Source organism: Lissotriton helveticus, chromosome 12 (genome assembly GCF_964261635.1).
Source record: "Lissotriton helveticus chromosome 12, aLisHel1.1, whole genome shotgun sequence".
NCBI lineage: Eukaryota > Metazoa > Chordata > Amphibia > Caudata > Salamandridae > Lissotriton > Lissotriton helveticus.
Genome location: NC_136073.1, coordinates 33,882,098 through 33,905,901, shown reverse-complemented (window position 1 = coordinate 33,905,901; position 23,804 = coordinate 33,882,098). Strand labels below are relative to the sequence as shown.

At 42.0% G+C, this 23,804-nt stretch overlaps 1 pseudogene; it reads left to right on the top strand.

Moving 5' to 3' along the window:
* LOC144799323 (beta-1,3-galactosyltransferase 5-like) lies at nt 1-22,135 on the top strand (annotated as a pseudogene).
* Nucleotides 22,136-23,804: the final 1,669 nt, after the last annotated feature.

Here is a 23,804-nt window from a genome sequence, read left to right as displayed (position 1 = left end):
ATGAAGATATGCGGCAGGAGATTGTCCTTTGCTGGTTTCTTTGTTATCGCAGTGTCTGCCCTCTGGGTCCTCATGCTAAGCAATCTGCATGCAGCCCGTCCTAAAGGCATCCGTTTCAAACTTCAACGACGCTCCTTTACGCTGAAAGATGATTTTTCCACCTACCACCTCAACCTAACCCAGTACAAGGCGGAGTTCCCACACCTTCAGAGCTACAACTGTACCCTGCTGGTCAACAAGCCTGAGTACTGCCACTCCCCTGGCGGGAAACCACTGCTGATGCTGGCCATGAAGTCCCACCGGCATCGAGTGACAGAAGATCGGCCCTGCGTCAGACCTGGGCAGTGGACAGAGAGGTGTCGGGCTACCAGGTCAAACATCTGTTCCTGATGGCCACAGTTCCGAGTCGGGGCCACATGGCACTGGTAACAGAAGAGGTCCAGGAGCTCCAAGACATCCTGCTGTGGGACTTCACAGAAAGCCACCACAACCTGTCGCTGAAGGAGCGCTGCTTCCTGGAATGGCTGCACTACAACTGCAAGGAGGCGGAGTTTATATTTAAAGGTACGCCACACACATCTGGTTTTTCCCTACTCTTGATCTATCGTTCTACACAGAAGTCTGAGAACGAGAAATAAATTAGCAAGCAATTGATCTTCAAAAGAGAAAAGTCACCATCAACACAAAAGCGATGTTAGGGGTAGAATTAACACCACATATAGGAACTCGAAGAATAATGAACACAGCACTAGGGCGGTGGGGGTCTGATAATACCTTATAGCCCACTATAGCAGTTTATACCGGCCATTAGAGGCCTGCTCCACAGTTAAAGGCACAAGCCAAAGGCGAAAGCCTCTAATAAGCAATCAGAACTTTAATGCAGCGCTATTGTCCAGCTACAGAGGGCTATAAGGCTATTAGAAATTTCCACCACTAGAGGGAAGAATGTTCTAACAAATAAAACAAGGGCCTCACAGACACCCAAGTCAAGTCAAAAAAAGGGATTACAGTCACCTTGGGCTCCATGAAACATTTGTTCATAGCAACAGCTGTGAACAAACATTGGAACACTGGAGCTCCGGGCTTCTACTGGACATTAAAATCCCGGAGCACTCCATTGTTTTCAATAGAGCTCCCAACTTTCCAATGTTATAATATCAGATAGAGAATATGTTTGCATGGTCACTCAGATGTCCTCTTGAAAATATGACCTCTAGTGCACTCTGCCCATACATCTTACAGGGCAGCACCTGAAGGTGAAATAGGAGAGAAGCAGTTCTGGTTATCTTGTACACTAGGAGAGAAAATGTATGTATGTATGCATGTATGTATATATGTATGTGATATTTGTATAGCACAACCAGATTCCAAGGGAGTGGAGTATTGTACAGGATCAAAGGCAAAGATGCAATCAAAGAGTGATTAGTAGGGAAACCCATCTGAACTGCTTGACCCCAGTTCCAGTATACCAAGCACAAAAAGATGAAGCATAAGCTTTAAAGGGTATTAGCACAATGCATTTGTGGTGAAATCTGTACCTAAGTGCAAGTAGCAGACAGGGATGCAACAGGACTTCATCTTGCATGGATATATAACACTGAGTGTCACACATTTTCAATATGGTAAAGGTTATTTTACATTTGTAGAAATCCAAAAGTGCACACACCGAATTCTGATAGAGGTACTATAAATATATGTTACAGAGTAGCATCAGCCACTCGGTAGGTACAGTTCAGGTGACCGGAAAAACTTATATTTAGGATTTCTGTCCCTTAATAACTTTACACCCGTTTCAAATGTCCATGAAACTTTTCAGACCTGCTGTCCCCATTTCCTTCTTGAAGTCCTGAACGTTTTGCGGCTTTTCATCAAAGAGGTGCAAAAAATAGTTTTTCGAGTTTCAAAAAATTTGGAAGGATTCTTTATTATGATGAGTAGATGATTCTTTGGAGTACTGCAGGTAAGTATTGTATAAGTTTTAAGTGTTTTTAATTTAACTATATGTGTTGCTGTGTAGTACCGTGGTTCTCCTGTGGTAAATAGCAATGGTAGACCATTAGCTGATTGACTACTGACTGCCTTTACCAAAAGCTAAAGGCAGCCTTTTTGTTTTCAGTTTGAGTTCCCTGTGCTCTGGGTTATGCCATTCAATGTAGGTAAGTATTAAGTGGCTCATTAGGATGTAGGGAGGAAAGCCTCCCCCCAACAGTTGGATTCTTTTCGACCATGGGCCCGATTCTGATCTCGGTTGGAAGGGCTCCAAATCAGATTCCGAATTGCCTAAACCAATCCGGAGCCCTTGTTTCTGACCGAATTGTTCACAGTTCAGAACGATCAAGCACGATGCCTGGAAACCGTAATCGCTGACTGAATTGGTTCCTGAAGGCATTCGGACAAGACAAGCCTTTCTGATCCAATTTGTGCAGCTCTATGGACTTGGTTTCCGAACGTGTGAGTACGATGAGCGATTCTGTCAGCCTTTCCTTTTCGGTTTGACCGGTACGAAATAGCTGCTGGGTCTTTGGGGGCCCGTAGCAGTGTCCCTTTCACCTGGGGCCCTCTGAATCGGGCCTGTGGAGGTACCCATGGGTCCCCTCTTCCCAACCATGCACAGTGTGGCAGGCACCAAGGGGTGCCCCCCACAGGGTGCACGATTATCCCCAATCACCCCTTTTGTCAATGCGAGCCTGTGTACCTGGTTAGTACACAGGCTCCCATTGAAGTCAATGGGAGTCCGACCGAATCGTATCCGGATGCTTTCAAATGCATCATACTCGTTCGGTCAGACTCCCCCAATCTGAGTCATATGGAAAGCATTCAGGACCCGAGTCATTTGGTATGCTTTCCGAACGAGATAGGAATCAGGCCCCATGACTGTGCACTTCTGACTGACTCAATAAGGGTTACTGTCCAACCGCTTGATTACGATGTTCGCAATCGTAACGTAAAGCAGCTGGTCATTCTGACTCGGTTCCGACTGACTCGTGGAGTATTCCTGTTGGTCGGAACCGCACCATAACCCCCTATGGACAGCGTTTCCGGCGTCGGGATTACAATGTTGGTTTCCAACTGCCTTTCCCCACCGGCCTACGGTTGGTGGCCAAGTAAAATCCACCATGGGGTGCCTGAGACAGGTTGCAGGGTTTAGGACACACACCCCATTTCCCCATAGGAGCTTGTGCTATGGCCGAATCCAAGATGGTGTCGGGCGGAAAATCATAATGAGCCCTAAGTTTGATATTTTTCCCATACCTATTACAAATGAGTTACTAAGATTAGAAAAACAAATTATATTAAGACGAAAACAAAGGTAAATGATGTTGTTTCTTAATGTTTAGTATACAAACCCAACTTAAACTACAAAAACATTAGAAATTCTACTGTTATAGTTACATCTTTAAATTCTCATTTAAGCACCACTTACAAAGTATTACAAGTCATACTTATAACTCCCATTTATATTTATGCACCACCTTAAAATTCAGATAACTTGCCATACCATATTAACTATAACTCAACCCTTTTCCATGCACTACCTACATACGCCCTTGCATATTACAGCATGGAATCCATGCATTAATAACAACATTTATGACACCTCAAATCATTTGCCTGAGCACGCTGCATGGCACAGTGGAGAGTTAAAGTTTGGGGGTGGTCCATCAAGTGGGGGCAGATAACAAAGGGGTGTTCCAAAATACAAAATTCCCATGCATTTTACCTTGACTTTTTTAGAGACAACTACAGCAAAAACTGCTGAAAGGAATTCAACAAAATTTGGCAGGAAGACAGATCTTGGTCCACAGACTGGACTTTTCATGATTTGGTGTAAATCGTTAGTTTTTGAAAAAGTTAGGGTAAAATATAATTGTATATTGTGGCAATTGATTCCACAAAAGCCTTGAAAGACTCTTGTGTGAGTGGCAATTTACAAATAACGCATTCTAACTGCCCAGGGAGCTTAATTTCCTTGGGCCATCTCGTTCCCACAAGAGTCACACTCCTGCGAGAGCAAGCGCTCCGATTAGCTGCCAGAAACATGACAAATTTGTTGCTGGCAGCCGTTACAGGACTCAGGGACTTAAGGTCAGATGTAAACCCTTTTTTGTGTCTGCAAACGGGAGAAGCTCCCGTTTGCGGCCGCAAAAAAAGGGTAATAGCATGTACAAATGCTACTTTGCGAGTCACTGACTCGCAAAATAGCTTTTGCGACTCTCGCTATTAGGAAGGGGCATCCCTTCTTAATAGCGAGTCAACATGCTATGTACTAGTGTTTTGCGACCGCATTTGCAGCCGCAAAACACTCGCAGTTTACCACCTACTCCAAGTAGGTGGAAAACCACTCGCAAAGGGGAAGAGGTCACCTTCCCCTTTGCGAGTATGTCTGAAAATATTTTTTAAGAGCTCCATTGGTCCCAGAGACCCCTGCCTGCCCTTAAAAAAATGAAACTGAAAAGTTTCATTTTTCTTTTTTAAATGCATCCCGTTTTTCTTTAAGGAAAACAGGCTATATTTGAAAAAAAAACTGCTTTATTAAAAAGCAGTTCCAGACATGGTGGTCTGTTGAGCCCAGCAGGCCACCATGGGAGGGCTGGCATTCCCAATGGGCTCGCAAATTGCGTGAAGCTCATTAATATTAATGAGCCTCGCAATTTGCGACCCAATTGGGAATCGCAAAACAGTGTAATTACACTGTTGTACGTTTCATTTAGCGCCTCAAAATTTGTGACATGCAATGAGTCAAAAATTGAGAGGCGCTAAATGAAAGGGTTGTACATCTGGCCCTTAATCCCGTGTCCTGAAGTTAAAAAATAAGAATAAAATGATGGGGCAGGTAGAGGTACCCTGACCCCTTAGGCCCCATTGAAAGACCCCCAAGGACAAAAAAAGAAAAAGAAAAGGGCAAAAAATTCAGGGATCCTGCAGGACTATCATGGAATCGAAGAAAAAGAAATGTGGCTAGGCTGCGCTTAAATAGCTTATACCCTTAGGAGCCTACCCCTTGGGCTGATTTCATAAAGGGGAGGGGGCTGTTTTGCCCCCTACTCAAGGCTTCAAAGGCCCCGGGGAGCCCACCACAAGATACTTATATGCCTCAAAGGAGTTTTTAAGAAACCATACAAACTTCCTAGGTCTTAGTGAGAAGACTACATTTTTTGTTTTATCTATATTAATTGTCAGTTAATTGATCTCACAATATGCATGGACGGCATTGAATATATGCTGCAGACCGATAGCAGTATAGTCCATGAGGACAAAACATACATAAGTAAAGAAACGTGATATCCTATGATTTTAGGGGAGAAAGATTTGGTCACAGCAAGGTTAATTGGGAGACATAAAAGGAATACACTAAAAACAAGAGGATCTAAAACACATGCCTGATGAAGGTCATTCTTAATATTAATTCTTTTGGTCAGTATGCCATTTCCATTTAAGTCTACCTGCACCTAATTTTACAAATTGAGTTTTTGGATCAAAAGCAAGAGGTCAGGAGGCAGTTTGTGATCTTTTAATTTAATGCACAGTGTAACCAGTCTACCAGATCGAACGCACCTCCATAGTTTAAAAGCCGCAACATAGTTTGCGAATAGAGTTTATCAACCGCCTTGCCGCAGTCCAAAGGGCTGAACAGCGTTCCAATGTGGAATAATTTTCCCTAAAACCCCCCTGCTCTCTTTGGATGATACCTGATTCAAACTCCAATTTCCCAGTCATAATAAAAGGATTTAGAATGAATATTTGGCAGGTTTGGAACTATTACCTTTCTCATGAATTGGTTTTATAATGGCGGCAGGCCAAGATTCTCATATCAGGCCTCTACTTGTGACCCATTGAAGAAAGAACTGGTTGGCATTAAATATTGCAGCCAAAATGGATCCAGAGCCACCAGCATGGGAACATTTCATTTTGCCTATTAATTCAACACATGCAGGCACTTCCTGCATGGAAGTGACTGAGTACCCTTGTTGGCTAACAGAATAGAGGTACGTTATAAGAACAGACTCTTGCATGTTTGTTTAATTCTTTGTGTCCTTGGACATTAGCAATTTGTGGGAATATGCAGACTCACTTGTGGGCCGGGCCTGGTATGGCTTTATACAGTGTTCTATGTTCGTTGATGAAGGTGATTACGGCGACAGATTTGCTCAGATCCCGGTGCTACGTGTTGTGAGGGTATTGTGGGTACTAAGCACTTCGTCTGTGTGTTATCGCCCCCATTCATCACCACAAGGGTTTGGCCAACTCATTTATGCTGGTTAGGGGCCTCTATTCACTGTACCTCTAGGGTCGGGGCAAGAGGGCGAAAGGACACGAGATTGGACAGCTAATTTAAAGTCATCAGTAGGGATAAAGGACTTAATTTTCTTTCTTTGAATGATGAAGAGTGAAGAGGGCTCCTTTAGCCGAGTTTTTGAGAGTTAGACTATTATCGATGGAAATACCCAGGTGGAGAAGTGTGGCTCACTGGTTAGAGGCGGCAGACCCTGAAGCAGAGGTCAGACCCGGGACCAGGGTTCAATTCCCGACGCGGCAGGGTCTTGAGCCCAAATATCCACGGACTCGATAATTCTCGTTTTGGTGCCTACTCGAGTCACAGGTTCACACTCTGCAGCTCTGGGCATTAGCTTGCTTAATCTCTACTACGGCCCCCCCAGCGGCGGGATGTCTGGCTTTCACCTTGGGGATGCCCAGTACGGGTATCTCACAGGGAAAAACCAGGACGGGTTCCCAAGGCAAGCGCCGAGATGCCTACGGGTAATCGAGCGCTATATAAGAACGCTTAATAATAATAATAATAATTAACCCAAATCATCAACTTTATGTAAGAAGGGCACACCACCTTCAATAACCTTGATTCAGAGTAGATTACTTTCCCCCAAATGGCATGGTTTTGTCTATTCAAAATCATCCCAGCAATATCTAAGTGCAACTTATTGATTTATGATTTTTTTCAGGTATCAAAAGTGGAGGTTGGGTTTCAAAAATCAGTTGCGCTTAGCAAGGTATTTAGCTTGCACACGTTCTAACACAAAGCACCAAAACTGTGAAAAAAATTGGTCCTGGTGATAGCTTACTTTCATATGCTTGGCCTTGCAGAGTAGAGATTTCTTTCAGACCATCAGGTTACTCTATTCCAGTCATGGGCCCTGCAGCCTGACACATCTTCTCCTTAGTGACATCCCACACTACTGTGTAACGATCCTGTCTTCCATGAAGGTTGTAGGCAGCCTTAGTTTGATTTGGTAACATTAATCTAATATACTATATTAATTTTCAACACTAATCCTTTATGGGTTCCGGAGTAGCCTGCTACTTGCCATAAAAGCGCTTCAACACCCCATCAGGGGTAACAGTCGCTATATGAATGCAAACCTTTCTTTCCCTCCTGTCCTTCTGCTACCCTTCTCACTCCAAATAACTGACTAATATCCACCACTCAAATTACTTTCATATTTCACCATACTAATTCACCACTAATCCTTTATGGGTTTCCGGAAGAGCATGCTACTCCCCCAAAAAAGCGCTTCAGCACCCCATCAGGGGTAAGAAGTGCCATATAAATACAAACCTTTTTTCCTCTTGTATGCTTCTTCTATTCTTCTGAATCCAAATAACTGAATAACATATCCACCACTTAAAATTTACGTGCATGTTTCACTATACTAATTCAATACTAAACCTCCATGGGTCCAGGAGTAGCGTGCTACTCGCCGAAAAAGCGATTCGACGCCTCGTCAGGGGTAGTAAGCGCTATATAAATGCAAGTACAATACAATACAATTACAATTTGCGTGCCATTTTGTTTGTGAGGACATACTCTGCATTGGGTTTGACATTAAATGCAAAGCGAATGGGTGTGCTGGAAATCTCAACTTGCCAGCAGAACTCAGCTTAGCGGGCAGAGTATTTTAACCACTTCAAGTGCAAAGGGGCTTTGTATTTTCTGCAGGTAAACCAATAACCGTGATGTTTGCTTTGCTGTGGGGAGCTTTTTGAAGTGTATTTTAGCAAAGAGAAGAAGCATGCTGTTTTAATTCCAATCACGTTACCATTTTCCTGCATGGATTGTATCTGTATTGCTGCTAAAATGTCTACCCCTGCTGCTAATCTTTTCATAGGATTGATTTTATTATTCATGTACTATTGGTTATTTATTTGCTGCTATCTATGGCTGCTGTTGTCTTTTGCACTATTCAATAATATCTGGTGCTATTTATGTACCTAGTCGCTTTGCATTGGCACTTTAGTTCAGAGAAAAAAATCCAGTATCTGCTTGCTGTTGTTCTCTTTTTAAATGGAAAATGAGTTTTGTATTGTTGAGACGTGTATGATTTTATTGGATGTTTTTAATATGGTGTATCTTTTATGACTTTCTTCGGAAGGACGAATAAAGAAAGAATTGAATTGAATTGAACCACTTAACGGACTTTTGCGTAGTATCAATGTGGCTGTCAGTGGGGGTTACGATTCAAGGGTTACAACTGTGTCTGGGCACCCCACTTGGGTACAGGTAGCAGTGCAGTAGGGAGAAGCCACCCAGGACTCACCTCCTCTGTCTAGCAGGGTCTGGGTACCAGTTCAGTATTGTGCCTCGGGGAGGTACCGCAGCGGGTGGGTAAAGCTCAGAGGCAAAGAGCTCAGAAAGTGGATGAAATGCAGTCCAGGCCATCAAGGTGTATTTAATGCGCATTAACCCTCCTTGGGCTGGGCCTGGTATGGCTTTATACAGTGTTCACTGTTCGTTGTTGAAGGTGATTATGGCGACAGTTCCCAATACTACGTGTTGTGAGGGTATTGTGGGTATTAAGCACTTCGTCTGTGTGTTATTGCCCCGATTCATCACCACAAGGGTGTGGCCAACTCATTTATGCTGGTTAGGGGCCTCTATTCACTGTACCTCTAGGGTCGGGGCACGAGGGCCACACCATCTGCAGGCCTGCCTGGTGTGTCTCCACCACAAGTTCACGTCTGCAGGCGGAGTCAGAGGGAAAGAGTGATAAGGGATGGCTTTCCCTAGCCCTCGTTACGCTCGGCCGAGTAGCATGGTTGCCGAGCTGTTGCCCGCCACAACGAGATGTGACCCGCTCCTAACCACAGCTTCGTGGGGTTTAGGCAGATAGGCATGTTGCAGGCTTCAGTGTAATGGGGGGCCACAGTGCTTATAACTAGGCTTTCCTCTTTTCAGTTTCCCTTTTTGGTAAATACTGGTGGTGTTTTTTCCAGTGTTTTCAATACCTTAAAAAACAGTGGTTATCAGTGGTTACACATTTTTGCTCCATTAAAAACAACAGCAACAGTGTTTTTCCAGTGTTTATGAAACATTTTGCTTTTATTATTACTTAATTTCTGCACTAAAAGTGTATGGTATGTAGCGAGGGTACGTACAGTGTATATGAGGCCCAAATACATTTTTACAAATCAAACTTATTGTAGTACACCATTCAGTACTTCTTCAGTGAGTCTTTGGTCATGTTCTCTCGCTCTTTTCTTCCCATGTAAACTTTTATCTGTGAAAAGGCCGTCTTAACATTGGCACTTCGGACGGACTTTGCCAAAAACAGCCAGTACACAATTTGCTAACTCAGGCCACTGTCATAGCTTTCCATGCCAATACTGGTGTACCTGAAGTCTGTGATTCTCTGGGACAGGTTCTGCAACATATACCTTGAACTGGGTGCATATGCACTGAGAGTTCTTGAAGTTATCAAAAATGAAGCAGTACTTTTCAAAGTCTGGAAAAAACTCCCCTTAATGGAAGGGATGTAGAACTTGCGCCGAGTACCACAGTGAGGCTTCATTGAATTCAGATGCCGTGGTTGGGGAAGTAAGCAGTGGCCCCAGGAAAACGGGCTGCATTTAAAAAAAAAAAACTGCTTTATTTAAAAGCAGTCCCAGACATGGAGGTCTGCTGACCCCAGCAGGCCACCATCCCTGGGAGTGCCAGCAATTACTAATAGGGTCACAAATTGGAACAGCCTCATTAATATGCACGAGGCATTCAATTTGCAACCCCACTAAGAATCGCAAACAGTGTCTCTGACGCTCTTGTACATTGATGTTTGCTTCTCACAAACTGTGACTAGCAATTTAATGCAATCTGCGAGTCACAAACATCAATGGTCGTACATCAGGCCCTAGGTTCCTAAGTCCAATTTTAAACCTTTGCAAATATTCCCAAGCAAGGCCCCAATGAGAAGCTTTCAGTATTTTTTTGCTGATGTTTTTTCCACTAAAAAAGCTATTTCAACAGAGAATGTGCTCACTATGCATGATCATACACAATCATCCCACTTATGTATGACTTTCACTCATGAACTGAAAAATATGAATGTGGTCAAGCGGCCAGAGCTGCCGATGTTCAAGTCCTGATGTTGGCTCTGGGCAAATCACTTAATCTAATGTGCTTAAAATAAAATGAATCTGACTTTATGTAATATAATCAGAGTTGTTGTAAAGAGCCCCAAAGCCTTTTGGCTGTGTTTGTGCTGTATTAAACTGCAAAATGGGGCCTAATTTTAACACCAAAAAAGGATTTAGCCCATACTCTGCTGCAAAAGGATTGCCAAAATTGCTAAATTCACTGGTATCAAAACCAAACTTTATCAGAAGCCTTGTAATTTTGGTGAAAAGATGCCACAGGTAAGCACCCAACACTGAAAAGTGTTTCAGTTCCAGTGCAGTTCACCATCTGCCACTTTTATGGGCAGATAACTACCTTGGCCACAGTTCACATATTCAAAGACATATTGAAAGACTTGGTCAAGGTTTTCACTTTTAAACATAATTTCTATTAGAGAGGAACATGAAAAATTGTAAAGAGTATGTTACTTTGGTAATTCAAAGCTTTTTGAAAGCATGTTTACAATTAGCTTTAAAAGCTAGGTGGGATGCAAACGTTTGGCATTCTAAAAGTTGGATTATAGTTCTAAAAGGTTTGGGAAGCACTGCCTTAAGGGTTGGGGAATTCAGATGCCACTTGTTCTAGAAAGTATGTCTGAGTGAGGCAGGTATAAGTAAAATAAATATGTGATGTGATATTTGCAAGTGAATCTGTTTTCTGGTTTCCAATTAAAATGTCTGACTTTTTCAACAAGTATAACAGCATGGAAGTCAGATTTAGAGCAGGGGTATGCAAAGGTTTTTTTGGCACAGGTTTGCAAAGTTCATTATATTGCCATTCATGTTTGCAAAATTTCCAGTTTTCTGTTGGCCATAAAAAAAAATGTTGGTGCATACATTTAATTTTATAATTATAAAAGAGCCTAGCCATAGTAAAACATAGCACGTACTGTGTAATACGCAACGCAGGGATTATTTCGGATAGAATGCACTGTGGTACTGCAAAGTAAAAGAGCACTTGCAAAGGGGACCATGGCAGAATCATTTCTTCAGTGTGAAACAAGGATACATTACTATCAAGGAAAAGTCACCCCCTAGGAATACTTTTAGGGTTAGGAGAAAGGGGAAATAATGAAAACTAGAAAAACTCCCACGCGATCTGTATTTCTGCTACGTAGGCCTGCTCTGTCTCCATGGGCTGGCCAATACTGAAATCAATAAATCATAAACCTGAACATACTGTTGTTTGTCTTTTTATTTGATAGTAAAAGCGTATTTATATGTTTTTCCAAAGGTAATTTCTTTTTCCGTTTGATAATACAAAATTACTTAATAAAAACATATTATGAAACCGCGTATACACATACACCACAGACAATATTTCAACATAATGACACATTAAGTTATAATCATGTACAGACAAAACAAATTGACAAAAATACAAATATAAGACAACTTGCGTCTATTATTACAAAAAGTCTACCCCCTGTAGTGAACCACACCTGACCATTGTCAGAGCATAGACACAAACACACTATCATATATTAGAGATGATAGATCATAAACCACCACAGTGTGATACGTGTTAAAAAAATTCCTTCCTTACATGTGCCACCTTGAATGCCAATGTTGCAACTAAACATTATTTCTAGCACAGTACGGCCGTGATACGTGGTAACATAAGGAGCCCAATATCATCCTAGGTTATAACCCGGAAGTACTAGCTACTGACCAAATGGGTCCCCACAGCTCACTATTGCCGGCCTTATAGGGGCCGATTCACAGAAGTAACTTAAGACAAAATCCTAAACTTACTACTTTTGGTATTCACAGAAGTTAGGATTTTGTCTTAAGTTTGTCTTAAGACAGACTTAAGACAAAATCCTAACTTAAGTCTGTCTTAAGTTTGTCTTAAGACAAACTTAAGACAAAATCCTAACTTCTGTGAATACCAAAAGTAGTAAGTTTAGGATTTTGTCTTAATTTAGTTCTGTGAATCGGGCCCTTCGGGTTTAAATGTGTCCACCACACGGTCAGGAATTCTACCCCGATGTTTCTATACATAAGTGTCCAGTTGGTGGCACTCATATCCAAGATTTAAAACTGGGAAGATGCAAAAAAATTACATACAAAGGAGACTGAGTATCTGTAGTCATAGGCACTAAATATACATATATAGAGTATAGAATTGCATAATGTAAGGTGCCTAGGTCTTGCTTCTATGTGTATACCTTCAAGAAACTAATGCCCAGATCTCCAAATGCTCTAACTGCAGGGTGTTTGCTAAGGAATGCTATTGAATCACAGAGGCCTGTAGAATGGACAGAAAGGGTATATGAGCTGTCATGCAACCTATATATGCGTGTGTGATTTCTTAATAAAATATTCATAGGCCCTGAAGGCTGATACATTGCAAAGCAGCATAATGCATCCAAGTTTCAAAAAATGAAAAACTTCATGTATGTAACTATTGGCACCTAGGACTTAGTATCCCTGTCGCAGACTCTGACATTGACCTCCTGACCAGGATGGGGCGTCTACTGTAAGAATGATTATGTTTAGATCGCTGGCATGATTGTGGCGTAGTTTGCAGAGCTTTGCTATGCGGAACAAAAAAACTCTGCAAAGTTCACGAGTTGCGGAGTGCAGTGCGAACTGCAGTTTGTGCTGGTATCTCTGCTGCTCAGGTAGAAATTCTACCCCAGCAGCGGCTCGCGCACTCTACATTCGTGATCGCCAATTTACAGTTCGCAATCGCGAGTAGGGAAAAAACTCCACTGCACATTGCGAAGGGGAGTTTTCTGCACTACGCGAGCTCCGCGGAGTGCAGAAAACTCTGCAAACTCCGCGAACGATGCAAAGTTCACTCTCCAGTCCTAATGGTGGCATGTTTTGAGTATCTGAAAATGGGCATGTGTCGCAGGAGATGTAAGAGGGCACCGTGGGTCGTGCAATACCATATATCCCGCTACTTCAGGCGCCGGGAATAGCAAGTGATATCATGCGCCCCATATTGATGTTTACCTGCTGCTCTTAAAAGAAGTGCAGTACGGGGCAAGCAAAATGCCTACATTGGCCAAAATGAGCTTGATTCTTATGTGATCTGCCAACAGTGTTATCTACCTAAAAAAGAAGAAAGAATAAGGTGCTCTTCACCAGGCCAGTCTGTACGGGGCTACCAAATGAAATACCTACATTAAACTAAACTTACCGGATACTTATGTAATTTGCCAACAAAGTGATCTACATTGAGAAGAAGTGCTCCTCACCAGGCCACTCTGTATGGGGCTAACTATTGCAGGAAGTGAGATGTATTCATATCTAGCTTCCACTATAAGTTCTTGGCATGTGAAAAACTAACTCCTCCCCTTCCTCATCTTTGTAAAGTTACTGAACTAGTCATGATTGCCGCGATACATTACCTCTTTCTATAGGGGTATCAAGGACGCCATCTTATAGTGTATGGCTACCAATTCATATTACACAAAGCGGAACAGATGTAAACAGAGTAGGACCCAAATGTATGTATTTATATGTATATATGCAATTGAATAAATTGTATTCGGTCTACAGACCATAAAAGTGCAGATTAATGTATACAGTCCTCTAAAATTTTCAAACACTCATCACAAGACATAAAAACACAGCAGTTCATCATTAAAAGCATAACCCTTTGTTTCTGTCCTAAAATAGTGCAATAGTTGTTATTAAAACTGCCAACTAATCAATTCAGAGTACCTAATATAAGGGTGCAGTGAACTGTTTAAAGTTGTGTTACAAGAATTTTATTAGAAAGTAGACCAATTTGATTGTGCTGCTGTTGCCATAAAAAACTATAAAATCAGAATCTAAACAATTCACACAGTGGCAACGTTTTATCATAATCAGGCTGAATTGCCTCACCCGCATATTCTGGACATATTGGGATTAGGTCAAAATTGGGCTCTGGGCCTTCCTTCCAATTCCTCACATGTGACCCAGGAACTTTGCGATTGCACACACAAATAAGGGTCTGGCATCTGTTTTTATTATGCACAAGGCAAAACCAGAGTCGCGAGTTCCAAATTGCTTACAAATGGGAATTAACCATTTAACCCTAGGTTTTGTGTATGCAGAGCAAGCAAAGAAGACATGGCCTATGGATTCAGTCAATGCAGAACAGCAAGGGCAGCCTTTTATTGTGGCAACATTCCATAGCAGCAAGTTTGTGAATGAATTTACGGGCAAACAGCCATGCCTAAATTGTATATATATTTTTCGATTCGCCCGCGCCTTTACCATATCAAGATAACCTTCCAGGGAACAGCTAAGTTTAAAATCCATAAATTCCACAGATAGTCTGCCCCGCTTGTTTACCCTAAATTCATTCTGCTCTGCCCACTCCCAATACAGAACTTTGATTTGTTTCTTGGTGAAGGGTGGTGGACAATTAACTGTGTACCCCATTAACTCAATGCTAGTGATGAGGTTTCTAATGTGTTTAATCCATCCCATTTTTCTCAATCCAGAGCGGTACAAAAGGGGGTCGTGCCACTGGATTCAACAAGCCGGGCTGAAGACGGCTGTAATGCCAGAAACCGGTCCTCGGGAGCTTGTTTCCGGTCCAGGGAAGGCATGGCTTGGCAGTTCGGGCTGGACTGTTCCCATGAGGCACAGGGTCAGACTGATTTGCATATGTCTGAACTGGGGTGGCAGAGTGGGCTAAAGAACGGTGATGGATTAAACCCAGATCTTTTGACTGGGTGTGAGTGTTTGATTGGTTCGGATGCTCCATCCATCACCACCCCCTTTTGTACCGCAATGTATCCAGAGAGCAAACCTCATCAAAGGCAACTGCATACAAGGACAATTCTGGGGTAGAAACAGGCCTCTGCCAGAATAGAAGCGGGCAAAGCTTCACAAGGTCCTTGACTGGTTTTATACCCAAATCAAACTTTAGGGGGCGAAGTGGTGTGTTCCCTGGAAGTGACACTAGATTCCTAAGAAACGCAATACCAATCACTGTGAGGTCATTCAGATTTTCAATGCCCCAGAGCTCTGCCCCAAAAAGGGCACTACTTACAGCCGTTTTATTGTTTAGCTCGACAGGAGGGGCAACTGGATTGGTGCAAGAACGTCAATGTTCCTTCCTTGGAGCCCCAGTTACCAGTGAGAATTTAAGGTAGGCCTTCTTGAGGTGTTGATTCCATGCCATACCTTTGGACACTTTAATGCCCAAATAGTCGAAACAACTTGTTGTCTCTAAAAGGATGTTATTTAAGGTTAGGCATCCTCTAAACGATTTGTGGGGTTTCAGCATCATCAATTTTGTCTTTGAGGTGTTTATTTCAAGGCCCCTCTCGTCACAAAAGATCTTGAATCGATTTAATAAACGTTGCAGCCCCGTAGGTGTTTTGGGCACGAGAAGGGTATCGTCTGCAAAAAGAGGAGTTGCGATTTTCTGATTCCCTAAAGAAGGAGCATCTGCTGGAGTTGCTGATAAAAATTCAACCACTTGGTAGATATATAGCGAGAACAATGTTGGTGCCAGGACACAGCCCTGGCGAACCCCATGCATGATTTTAATAGGATCGGTGACTTGGCCCTGGCCGCCCCATCTCACCCTGGTGTAGTTCTCTGCATGGCGATTTATAAGTAGAGTCAGAATTTCCAAGGGCATACCCATCAACACCTGCCAAAGCTTGTTCGTGGGTATGAGGTCAAACTCCAACTTCAGATCTATAAAAGTAACGTAAATGTTCCCTTTGCCCAGTAATACCTCCTTCCAATAAAGAAGGAGAAAGCGGAAAACCTGATCAACTGTTCCAGTTTTCTGGCGAAACCATGCTTGAAATGGGAACAGAATATGGTTCTCAGCCATCAGGTCTTGGATCTTCACTAAAAGGGAGTGGTAGAATACTTTTTGGAAGCAATTGATCAAACTAATAGGCCGGTAATTGGCCTGATTGCCCCTGTCGCCCTTTTTGTAAATAGGGATCACTTCAGCTCCCTTCCATGGTTCGGGAATGGAGTCCCCCTGGCAATATCATTGGAAAGTGTCATTATATAAGAGGCCCAGTTGTCCTTGTCAGAGTGGAAGAGATCTCCCGGGATTCTATCCGGTCTGGATGTTTTAGCTGGTACAATTGCCTCTATGGATGCTAGGATTTCCCCTTGGAGAAGAAGAGCCTCAATGTAAAATAGGGTAGATCAAAAGGAGAGAGCCTGAATCCGTGGCTAATGATATTCATGTACAAAGCACTAAAGTGCTCGTGACATGCATGTGTATATTATTACCCGGCCCTCTAGATGGAATAAGAGGGGATGACTCTGTCCCTATTGGACCCGATATCGCATATCAATGTTTAGAGTGACACAGGCCACAAAGGAGCTATAAAGGACTAAAAAGACACCAACAACAACGAGCAATGAAATTAAGAACAAATACAATTGTAAATAGAAGACACTCTCAACCTATTAGGGATGCCATGTTGGAAAATACGTAGTATGAGCTACTTACCTTCATGCAAAAAAACTGCCTGGAGTGAATTGCGATTCAAGTATCTGAAATTTCAATGGAACAGTCAGGAAGACTGCCTGAGGTTAAGTGCACTCCTACTGTCCTAAGTTCCTATGGAGCAATCAAGAAATGTCCCAATGTATTTCTTCATTAAGGCCATATTTTACCACATTCAGCAAAAAAATTCAATAGGTTTCCCTTTCCTTGTGTATTTCACAGGTGGGGCGCCGTTGTTTAGGTCTTACATTTTCCAAGATTAGCCACTCAAGATAATATTCTGTGTGTTGTTTGTCTTGGAAATTCTGGATCACAGGAGCCCGAAGCTTCTTGTTCCTAATAGCTGAATTGTGCTCACTGAAACAAGTTCTAAACTCTCTAACAGTTTCACAAATATAGCCTAGGAAACATTGCCATATAATAAGATACACTATATTTTTGCTTTTGCAGTGGTTTGTGTCCTTTAAAATACCTCTGCGACCTCTGTATTCCCATTGCTCCGTAGTAAGGGCTGATACACATGCATGGCAAGTGCTACACTTGTGATCGTCTTTAATAGGAGATAGACCCATGATGGATCTTTGCAAAGAACTGTTCTCTTGCTTCAATCTGGTATGACCCAGTTTGTCTCTTAAATGGGCTGGCCTCCTGTATGCCAGCATGGAAGCTTTTCCTCCTCTTCATTATGTTTAAAAGCTTCCAATGTTGTTATGTCATCACCACAGACTTGACCGTGCTTTTGCCACCACTGTACCCTTACTTGTTTTGGTTACCTTTCACTGATTTCCTCTCCAGACATGCTCCCTGAATGGTTTATTTTTTCCCTTTCTCTCTTATTGTTGTATGGTAATTATTAGTATTGATTTTGTTCTCTAGGTTGCCTCCCCTTTCCTTTCCTTTTTTTTTCCTTTTCCTTTCCCCCCCTTTCCCTTATGACAAAATACCCTTAAAAGATCTGTTTCTTGGTACAGTTCATGTACCCCTTTGGGGTTTGAGTTTATATTGTTCTTATTTTATATGCTGCTCTATTTCCTTTAGTATCACTTACTTCTGTAATAATGGTTTACGTTGTATATTTGTATTTAATAAAGCTTTCTAAACTAAAAAAAAAGCTTCAAATGTTTGTCAAATATCGTTTTGATCTTAAAATTGAGAATAGTGTGATTGATGACACAAACCAACTTATCTTCTTTCATCCAGTCCCTACCCAGTATAGGAGCATCACAGTTGTAGTATTTTAATCTTTTGAAAGTCTCAGGTATCCTCTCTCTAAGAGTCTCTTTTTGAATTGTTCACCATGCATGCCATACTCCTGTATGTTAGAGCAATTTTGCCTGATTCTTAAAAATTCCCCAAAGGGAATGGGTTTTTTTTTTTACAATTAGGATGGTAACTATCATGTTGCAATGATGTTCTTTGCTGTAGGTTTTCTATAGAAACTGACCTATAGTACCTCGTTGATTCCAGAGATCCAGATGTCTAAGAATTCAACTTTCTCTTTGCTGTATTTAGCTGTGAATTTTAAGTTCTTTATTGCTTAGATTAATCCATGAAATACAATCTTGTAAGGCTTCCTCCACTCCTAACGAAACAAAAAAGATATCATCAATGAATCGAAACCAATGATTGACATTTTCAAAGAATGGCACAACCTCATTGAAGATATGTTTGCATTCATACTCCCCCATATAGATGTTCGCTATACTGGGGGCGCATCATGCTCCCATGCTGGTGCCTTTGACTTGTTGGTAGGTATTACCCTTGAATTCAAAGAAGTTGTTCTGAAGCACTATTTCTAGACAATTTAAGATGAAAAGATCTGGACAGTCGCTGGAGTTCTAGCAAGAAGAGCAGCCACTGCCTCTATTTCCTTCGAAGGGATATTAGTATAGAGCCCTTCAATGTCAAGGAGGACTTATACTTCCCGCTCTGAATTAAAGGGCACATTCTCTACTTTGGCTGTGATATCGCCAGTATCCCTAATATATGACTGATCGTTCCTACTCCTAGTCATAGGGCACAAAAAGGTATCCACATACTTGGATAATGGTTCAGTGCTGGCATTAATGGATGAAACAATCGGTCGCAAATGCAGATCTCTGACATCCTTGTAAGTTTTAAGGCACTCCATAGAGGGCTGGAGTTACAGAATTAGCTTTGTTCAAAAACTCATATTCTTTTTTTACAAATGCATCTTTCTTGCAGGGCTTGTTTGTGTTTTTCTCAATCTGATTACTGAGTTTGGCAAAAACTCCTGAATTGACTCGCTTGTAGAGTTCAGAGACTACTAATATGGTCTGTATTTTAGTTGTATACACGTGTATCCATAACAACTGTACTCCCACCCTTATCGCAGGGTTTGATGGTAATATCCACATTGCTTTGCAATCTCTTGAGGGCAATCAGTTTATCTCTCAATACATTTGGTGTAACTGGGGGAACATATTTTGTGACACCTTGGAGATCATTAAGAGGCGCTTTTTAAGAAAGTGGCAACTTCTGGATCCACCTTGTCAAGTGTGGGACTGAAATCAGATTTTGGTATACTTTCCGAAAAATTGAGATCTAGATCTTCTTGGGTATTTTGCTTTAAATATTTTCTGAGCCTAATTTTCCTGAAGAATGCAGAATTCATTGGGATAGCTCTAGTTGACTTGCTAATTGACCATTTAACATTATCCCTACTCATTTTATTGAGAAACAATTTTCGTTAGCTAGGATACACCTTATGAGTGTAATTAGCCAGGAGAGCATGTCACAATCATGCCAGCGGTCTAAACATAATCATTCTTTCAGTAGACGCCCCTCCTTGGTCGGGAGGTCAGAGTCAGAGTCTGTAACTGGGATACGTTTTTTGAAACTTGGATGCATTACGCTGCTTTGCAATGTATCAGCCTTCAGAGACCTATGAACATTTTATTAGGAAATCACACACGCATATATTATTTGTATGACAGCTCATACCCTTTCCGTCCATTCTACAGGCCTCTGTGATTCAATAGCATTCCTTAGCAAACACCCCCCAGTTGGAGCATTTGAGATCTGGTCATAAGTTTCTTGAATGCATACACATCGAAGCAAGACCTAGGCACCTTACATTACGCAATTCTATACTCTATACATGTATATTAGTGACTATCACTTCAGATACTCAGTCTCTTTTGTATGTCATTTTTTAGCATCTTCCTAAGTTGTAAATCATGGATATCAGTGCCATCAACTGGACACTTATGTATAGAAAAATCGAGGTAGAATTCCTGACCGTGTGGTGGACACATTTAAACCCTATAAGGTCGACTATAGTGAGCTGTGGGGACCCATTCGGTCAGTAGCTAGTACTTCTGGGTTATAACCTAGGATGATATTGGGATCCTTATGTTACCACGTATCACGGCCGTTCTGTGCTAGAAAGAATTTATTGTTGCAATATTGGCATTTAAGGTGGCACATGCAAGGAAGGATTTTTTTAATCACGCATCAAATGGTGGTGATACATGGTCTATCGTCTCCAACGTCCTTATGTGGAAATATTGTCTTTGGTGTAGATGCGGTTTCATAATATGTTTTAATTATGTAATTTTGTATTATCAAATGGAAAAAGAAATTACCTTCAGAAAAACATATAAATAAGTTTTTACAATCAAATAAAAAGACAAAAAACAGTAAGTACAGGTTCATGATTTATTGATTTCAGTATTTGGTCAGCCCATGGAGCCTTAACAGGCCTACATAGAAAAAATAGAGGTCGTGTGTGAGTTTTTCTAGTTTTCAAACAAGGATACACGCGACATACGTTGTAGCAAAATTGAAATATTTTCAAATGCATGTCCCACATTGAAAACATATGCTAAGTGAGCCAGGTTGTCAAGTTTCCTACAGACCTAAGAGGAGGTTGGAAAAAGGCTTTGAGCACCCCTTATTTAGAGGCAGTGCAACAGCACCACACCAACAGCCTTCGCTTGTCTATGTTGATGTATTGCATAACGGACTACGTCTGTGACATTGTTTAGATACATTTTAATTTAATTTAGGTGTTTTGTAAACTGTTATAATCATCCCAGAGAAGCAGGCCAGCAATCTGCAGAAGATGTAAGGGCAAGGAATTCCACTACTTATCCCCTAAAATAGACAAAGCAAGATCACCAAACGTTTGAGAGCAGACATTTTAATTGGGTATCTTTATCTGTGTTCTAAATTGGTTGAATTTAGAATCTGTCTGAGGACCATCCTATAACCTCTTCCCAAGAGAGGCTGGGCTCGAAATTAGCCTTTTGGAATATACACTGGAACTTTGGGTTAGTTTGATAATTTACAATACCTACCATTTATTCATTCTCTACTCCAGGGCTCATTGGAATGATTTCTTAAGACTGAGTGAATAGGAGATTCGAACAGTACCAAAAGAAATGAGATTATAGTTTGAAATTAAACATAATAAGGTTTAGCCTAATCAGATGCTTTGTAAACATATGTACAATAAGGGAGCATTTAAGCATAAAGTATTATTAGGTTGGGTGCGTGCATGTTCCATCATCTTATGAAGTATATTGCTGATATTAAATAGTAAATAATATAATAATGAACTCATTTTAGTTAAACTTACTTATTAATCAAGAGTTGTTTGTGTGACTTTACTCAAATGGAATTTTAAGTAATGTTTTTATTGATTTGGTCTAACTTTTATATGGATTGTTGATTTGTGAAAGCTAGGATATAGGGGTACAAACGAATGTTATACTACGCACACATATCCCATTTGGTCTCTTCCATCATATTCATGTACTGCTGGTCAGTCACCATTTGCTTTTTTTGCTATTGTCTACAGGTGATGATGATATGTTGGTTAACCCAGATGCCTTGGTGCAGTACGTGAAGACCATCAACAATGCCGCCTGCTGCCTTCACGGATGGGTGCAGCTCCAATCTGCTGTGATGCGCAGTGGAAAGTATGAGGTCACAGATTCCCTATTCCCTTTCCCCCATTATCCACCTTTTCTGTCTGGTGGCGGCTTCCTGGTGCCAGGGGCCTCTGTGACAGCTCTCCACCATGCCTCTCTCAAGCTGCCAGTATTCCCACTGGATGACGTCTATTTGGGGAGGCTCGCCCTGGCAGCCAACATCAAACTGCGGCACAGCCGTCACTTTTACGTTGCTGGTTTGAAATATGAGACCTGTCCCTACAAGGCGGCACTCGCTGTCCATGGAATTGAAGCGGGTGATCTTTTACAAATCTGGAAGGAAGTGCAGGAGACAGACTGCAACAATGTTTTCCAGTGGAACAAAACATATACCTAAAACGGGGGGGGGGGTTGATTCTTATTGGTCAGCAGGATGGATAGCGAGAATGGCATACCAGACACTACGTTGATGTGCAAGCCCTCAGAAGTCTTCTGTGAAGTCATTAACTCCTCCACCTGCTTCATGAGGAAGGAGCGGGACTTGTTTGGTAAAACCTGTGCATCTATTTCAGGAGGCGGTGTCAGAACATACTCAGGGAACATGCTCAAGGTACCTTGCTGACTACCAAACCCAGGGTGAAAAATGCATCTCTGGCACTGGCTGCAGCAGCACCGGCTAGCTGGGAAAAGAAAATGGGCAAGAAGGGTTTTATGCAGGGTAGGGTGAGGGGATGAGCAATGTATTCATCTCATATTATTTACTAACTAACCTCCAGGCGCTTGAACCTACAAAAACTTGTGAAGATTCAGTGGAAAAGTTTTAAGTAACTCCAGTTCAACTTCTCTGAATGATGACGAGTAGTCTGCGGTGACGCTGGGATCCGAAGTTAAGACTTTGATCCTTTCCTGTGCCATGTGACAAGATTGTTGGGACTGTTGGAAAGATGTAATTTTTAAATGTTTATATTCAAAATAAAGTCTTATGGTAGCAAAATCATGGTGGACAGAAAATTCCAATAGATTGAAAATTAATATCACCAGGGAGCACCTTGTGAGCGTCTGTGAAACCTACATTGGTAAAACATCATTCTTAAATCAATCAATCATTCATTAGACTCAGTGGTTTAATACTTATTCAGAGTTTTAGTTGTGACAGATTTTTGTCTACTCCCCAACCTTTTAGGACTTTGTGTTTGGATTATTTTTGCTTTGCTTCCTGAGTTTTTAGTTGCTTTTTTTAAAGTTACCGCCAGGCGCCTGTGAGTCAACTTGAAGCTGCACATTAGGAATTGTTATGCACTTAGTAGGCCTTGATTAAAAGGCTGTTGCTTGACTGCCCTTCCCTGACCAAAAAGAGGTAGAGTTTTTTATGCTTCAAAAACCACTACTTACCATACTGATGACATTACAAGAAATTATCACATGACCTTTGACCTTCAGTGACTTCCCCCAAAAAATCACATGACATGAAATGGGATCCAGATTAGAAGAAATTAATGATTTTCTTATGACCTAAGATGTCCTTAAGATGTAAATGTAATAACATAAAGTGGGTGTCACGGGGTCCAATCCTGCCCCGTAACGGACTCTACGTCTCGCTTGCAGGAGAGGCGCGGGCCCTTTAACGAATGGGAGTCCTGCGAGGAGGAATTCCCTCCTCCTATGACGTGGACGCCGTCACGCCAATCAGAGAGCGGATCAGGGCAAGAAAAGGAAGAGCCGGAAGACGCCGAGGTGTGGATGGTGCGGAGCTCTTTGGCACCGAAGCCCCGTAGAGAAATCACCCACCAAGAGACCCGGACAGCGGAAGCAGGTCGAGACCGAGGAGCGGCGAAGGAGGAAGACGGCACAGACACCAGCAATTGGCTTCCTGACCAGGCGGACGAAGACGTCACGAGGACACCGGAGAAGCCAGGAGGCCACCGTTCCCACGCACCGCCCAGCCACGCGCAGGAAGACGCGTGGCTACCCCAGGTACGTGAGCGTTTGTGTACCCCGTTTCCTTTTAAGCGAGTCGGGAAGGGGCAGCAGCGGGAGGAGGGAGGTCGGAAGGGGCACGGAGACTC